Here is a 6,123-nt window from a genome sequence, read left to right as displayed (position 1 = left end):
TGGCATTGAGTTAATGCATCAATAATAGCAAAGGTAGTCAGCATGGCTATTGCTTAAATAGTCTGCTGGTCCCCAATTGGAGCAGAGATGCCCCTACTGTTTGCCATTAGTCTTGTGCTTGGGCACATTGCAATTAGCAGCTAGGGCTTTGCCATCTACTAAGCCCTGGGCCAGTACTTCCAGCTCCCACTAGCCCAGGGCGTGAGAACCTGAGCACAAGCATCAAGCCCAGGTCTCTTGGGTGGCAGAGTGGAGCTCTGTCCACAGTGCCATAATAAAGCAATGCACACAGAGACAGGCTGGAATAGCCCTGTACTTTTCCCTGGGAAGGGAACAGTCATCTCCCCCTGAGAATCCCTTTTGGGTGCTTGGGCAATGGGGGTGTAGCACCAGTTCCATACAGGTAGAACAAGGCCCAGTGCATATATGAACTGGTCCCTTGGCGGAACCTCCCTGCTGGGGATAGCGCTGCTATAAAGTCAGACAGCCCCATGCTTGTTTCCCAGACTAGACTTGTTTTCAAGCTGCTGCCCAGTCCCTGGTGGGAGAGGTCTGTGTGCAAGAAAGAAAGAGACCTGCTACTGCTTAGCAACAGCAGCAACCTCCGCAGCCTCTGGCTGGGCAGCTGGGGCAGGAGGTGGAGTTTTGGAAAAGAAAGCGCGTCAGCACAGTGTAGTACAAAAGTGTCAGTGATGTGAAGAAAAGGCCTCTGCATGGGGGACAACAGAGCCCCCCCCAATTTCAATGGGGTGACTCAGAGCTAAGCAATCCCCCATTAGCAACACCCCCTCACATTGCAGTGTGGCTCCAGAGCTAATACCCCCCCCCCCAAAACTTTGTGTCCCCCGAACCAAGCGCTCCCATGTGTTTGGAGGTATTAACCTCCACGCACACCCTGACAGACTGACACACATGCTCATTCATTTGAATACTGCAGCTTTATTTGAATGAAACAATCCACACTGAGAATCTATCGGTTACATGGAGGGGAAGAAGGGCGGGGGCGGGCGGGGGATTGTTTATAAAACATCTCACCCTGTTTCAAAGGTTCCTCCTTCGGTCCCTTTGTAATTTGTGCTTTTAGAATTGTGACCTTTGATGTTGCGGTAGGTGCTGGCGCCAGGCTCTGCATGACACCACCCCACGGAGGAGCAGAGTAGGAGCGTGGTCTGATGTGGCTAGGAGACGAATGGCGGTGAAGGGGGCCATTTTCCCAGGATCCACCCAGGACGCCAATGGGAAAAACAACAGACATCAAAGAACCTCCCTGGTGCCCACTGAAACCCCCAAATACACAGAGTCTGTTTGTGGCATCGTCACGGGTTTCTAATGCTTCGGTCAGGTCAACGTGTTCTTTCTACTGGCCGTGATGACCTTGAAGCAGAAGGGCGGGGGCGGCAGAGTCTCCCTGCTCCGAATCCCACTGAAGCGGCTCACGGTTTGGCCTGAGCTGATTCTGTCCGTCACTCCTGCAGTTGAGGACAGGATTTTGGTGTGATCCCCTTTGTGAGACGCAGCAGGGAAGTTTCCCCCGATCTCTCCGGACTGGAAATGAAATGGCTGGTGACACAAATTCAGGAGGAGGGAATGCGGAACGCTGGTTGGACCGTAACCCCACTGCAGTCAGTTCTCCATGGGACAATCGCTTGTTGGGTGACGGCTCTCTGATGCACCCTGCTCGGTGTGTTTGATAAATGGGCAAGGCAGTTCTGACTGGAAAAACAAAACTAACTCCACAGGGCCGATCTTCCTGACCTGAGTGGAGACATTTCTCAGATGCAAAAGCAGGCGGTTAACGTTGTCTAAGGATCATTTTGCCATTTTGGCTGCTGCTGCTGCTGCGGTGCTAGGGTGTGGTCGGGACTCACAATACAAAAAGGCCACGTTCCTGCAGCGTTTCTGGCCTGCACTGCAAATGGCATGAGAGAGCGCGAGTATGTACTGGGGAGAGCTCCCGCTTGGTTTTGCAAACCCCAGGGGTTACAAGAGCAGGGACTATAGGTCGAGCTAATCTAATTGAAAGCATTTCTGCTAGGCAACCTTAATATCAGCATTGCTACGGTTCCACCTATAAGGACACACCCAGGAGATGTGAGAAAAAACATCCAGGTTTGAGGGGAGTGGGGTTGGGGGTCGGGGGGGCAGGATTATCCCTAGTGAATGTTTGGAGATTCCTACTACTCTGTTTAGTAACAAAGTACCCATAAGGACAATCACAAAAATGCATGAGAAAGTTTTGGGACTCCCTGCTGTATGAACATTTCCCCCGGCATGAAAGGCCTTCTAACTCCAGCAGCTGAATGTCCCAAGGGAAATCTCTGGCTTTCTGATCATCTCTGCCTCAGTGGTGTATGCAGAAGATTTACAATATGACAGCTGGCCCGTGTTCACGGCGTTTAAAAGATACGGAAACTGATCGTGCTCTCCCACTAAAATGTGTGCACAGTCTGATGGGAATACTCTGCAGCACCGTCTGGTTTAGTGAGTGATGCAGTAGCGTCTCAGTGTTACTCAGTATACATCAAACAGACATGGCACTATAGTGGTTTCCTGCCACCGCTCTACGTGCCAGTGTTGGTAGGGCAGCTTTCTGTGACTGGTTCCCTACCCTAGTGCCCAGTCATGCAGCGTATTAAGTGCCCTCAGACGCAGTCTTGCCTGGTAAATTGGCACAGGGGCCCTGAATAGCTGCTGACAATGCTGCCTTCGGGTGCATCCTTTCAATCTGCTGCCTGCAGTCCCTCCCCAGTGCAGTGTTAGCAGCAGCTGTCTCCAGGAATGCGGAGACACCCTCCGTCAATTCCCAACCCTGACACCTTCGCATGCTGTTAACAACTCTTCCATCCCTTTACCCATCTAGCAGAAGCAATGGCAATACCTGCACCCAGCAGGTATGACACTGCCTGGGTTCCCAAGAGAAAACCAGGCAGGACTGATCAAGGTGAGTAGTGTTTGAGATGCAGGACAGGGGCAGAGGCTCTGTTCCTGGCTGCTTTGAAACCTGGTTTGTCAGCCTGACTAGACATTCATCTTTTCCTCTGAGAGCACAGAAGGCACCCCTCACCCTAAGGTCTGGCCCATTGCAGCTCCTACTCAGGGCCTGTTCCCCTAGCTTTGCTGAGCCCCATGGCAACAGACCCGGGCTCTAAGCTCCTGGCACCTATGGAAAACTCCCTCGTGTATCACCTAGCGCTGTAACACATCGCTGTTCTGCAAATAACAGCCACAATCACTGCTTGAATCACAGCCAGAGCTGGGAGCCACACTAGAACCCAGTTCTGTCAATTAAAGAACTCCTGGCAGCAGTAGGAGGTCCCTTATCTTCTCGGAAGGCCCAGCCATGAGAGGGTAACACCTCTCACACACACAACCTCAGCTGATGCAGCCCTGCCCTCTGCTCATTGCTTAAGCCAAAGAGTTGGCAGTTGCCACAGCCGGCTAAAGCAAATGATATGAAGGGCTGCAGGCCAGTTCCCTGTCTTGTGCTACCTTCTATGGACCATGCTGTGTCTCAGCCATCCTAGGGGAAGGATCATGCTGTACACTGGCTGCCAGGGAGAAATCCCCTAGCCTATGACTAGAACTTATGGTGAAATGAGGTTCCACCTCATCCCATGGGAGCAAGTGGCTCCTTAGCCAGCCCAAACCTAGCAGAACTGGCTAAGCCCGAGGCCTTCACAGCTCTGCCCTCAGAGCCAACCCCCCCTCCCCCATTGCCAGGCTCTCCATTCCTAACAGCCCTGGCCATACCCTGACTCTCGCTCTTCTGTCCCCCACACAGAAAATCCCCACCATGAAAGGAAGCAGGGTTAGTGAGAGCCTGCCTGTGCCTGGGAGCTCAGCTCGAACTCCCTCTGCAGCTGCACAGCCTTCCCCGAGGACTAGTCTGTACAGGCAGTACGCTGGCGCCACACGCTCGCAAAGGAACCACTGCACGGCTCGCTACCCGGCTGAGTGGGACTCGAGGAGGGGGTGGGTGGCTTATCCAGCAGGCAGTCCCCTGCTCCCTCCTGCGCACTGCCACCCCAGGGAGTGTGACTAGACAGGTGGCACGGGCCCCACTTGCTGCTACTCACTGACGTGAGGCCTGCAATTTGATTGGTAGCCAGCTTAGCACTTAACAGCTAGGCCTGAGCTGCAGACTTTGCTCAGAGCTCCTGCAAGGATGCGGAGTTTGGAGCTGGGAGTTCGGGCTGGCCCATTTTACCGAGAGGGGGCCAGCTGGGAAGTTCAGATTTCCTTGCTGTCCATTGCCTCTCTAATCTTAGAGCTTCACCATTACAAAGCACCTTACCAATGTTCCCTACTCCCGGCACACCCATGGGGGCAGCTACAATCCCCCCTTTTACCAGTGGGGAAACTGAGGCACCAAGCAATTAAGTGACTTGGCCAAGGCCATAGCAGGGGTCAAGATTTGAATGGAGATGTTCCTTGCCACCAGCCCCATTCTCAATCATTAGGTAGTTTAAATGACACCCTCAGGCCAACACAGGCTAAGGCAGGGCTAGGAGGTGAGGGGGAGCTTTCTTGACATGGGGGTCCCACACCAAATGAACACGCTGTATGTGGCTGCAAGCTCACACAGCCTGCGGCAAGGCTGGCAAGCAATCCCTCGCCTGGCTAAACTGCTCTTCCTCTCTCTGGCTTCTCTTCTCTATAAAGGATCTCTGCTGAAAAGGCACCTGCATGCTCAGGCTGTCTCCAGCCTCAGGGGGTGAGGATGGGGGAGCGCTGACTTCCTGCCATGCTGCAGCCCATCAGAGCTGGAGGGAGGTAACATCCAAGTTTAGGAGGGACCCAAAGGTTAAAGCAGGGTTCACTTTCAGATTACGCCCAACCCAGGGCTCTGTTGCTAAGTACTGGGATCCTCAGGGGTCACACCTAACTGGACGGAAACAGAGCAGATTGCTGCTGCTCTCGCAGGGAAGTGCGGCCCACAGAGACGACGGTTCCCAACATGCTACCTTCCTGAGCAGCCTGGAACACGGTTTCTGCAGGCCCCAAGGCTGTGTTAAAGAGGAATGCAGCTCGGGGGTGCCATATACCTCCAGAGGCCAGATATGGCGTTGGGGCCACTCTTGGCTGCTGCTGGGTTAAAGCAACACTGCCAGGCATTGAGTGGCCATTCATGGCCCCCAGAATCCCACTGCACTGAAACAAGGTGATGGACTGGCTGTGGCACATTTCCACTCTGATGGCTGGGTGCCGATTCACTGCACGCCCTTTGAGGGGGACTCAGCAGTACTCAAAGGCCCTTGCTCTCATCTCAGGGCTGCTGAGTGTATTGGTGCTATCAGTTTCCTGTTGCTAACCACCATCTCCTGGCTATTACTGTGGAGCGTAAATTGGGTCCTGTTAAAATGCAATTTCCAAAGCACCGTGGGACTTGTTTCTCTGCAAATGTCTTGCTCATTTATTTAGCATCATCCAAGGTTGAACAGGGCGAATGAAAAAACAATCGGACAAAGGTAAAACGACAAGAGTTGGCTGTTCCAGCCCTAACAGCACGTGCAGATTACCAGCTGCAACGTGCTCCGTGCTTCTGAGAGGCCGGGAGCACTGTATGCGTGGGGCACCTGAGAACAGTGACAGTGTGGTGCAGATAGGGATTGGGATCATGGAGAAGGGGTTCAGGGAGGGATATGGAGTGGGGGCAAGGCTGCTGGGTTGCTTGGGGAAATTGTTATTTAGCCTCCCACCATTGCCACCAAAAAGGCAGAAGAAAACTTCCAGGAACAGATCTCAGTTGCCTGGAGCTGTAATACCACTCCCCAGAGAACCCAGCCTCCAGTGGGAGAGTCAGCAGGGACCGGCATGCCCCATTCCTTCCCTGGCACTGGTGGCATGGGGATGCTGCAGTTTGGGGGCAGGATGGCTGTCTCTCATTGGCAGGGCTGCAGCATACAAAGGGGATCGAAATAACACCACTCTGAGCTCCTTGTTCAGCTCTGGGTAATCTCATCTGCAAACACAAATTCAACTGCCGGGTCCCTGCTGACAACTCTCAGATCTACCTCTGCTCCGAAGATGTCTTCTTCTGTCCATGCGAAAATCTTGACCTGTCCCTTGAACAGCTCCTCATGGATGTCTAGCCATCAGCTCAAGCTCAATGTGTGTAAAACA

This window comes from Mauremys reevesii, linkage group 3 (assembly GCF_016161935.1).
Source record: "Mauremys reevesii isolate NIE-2019 linkage group 3, ASM1616193v1, whole genome shotgun sequence".
Lineage (NCBI taxonomy): Eukaryota > Metazoa > Chordata > Testudines > Geoemydidae > Mauremys > Mauremys reevesii.
The sequence above is the reverse complement of the archived record's forward strand: the minus strand, read 5'-3'. Positions refer to the sequence as shown.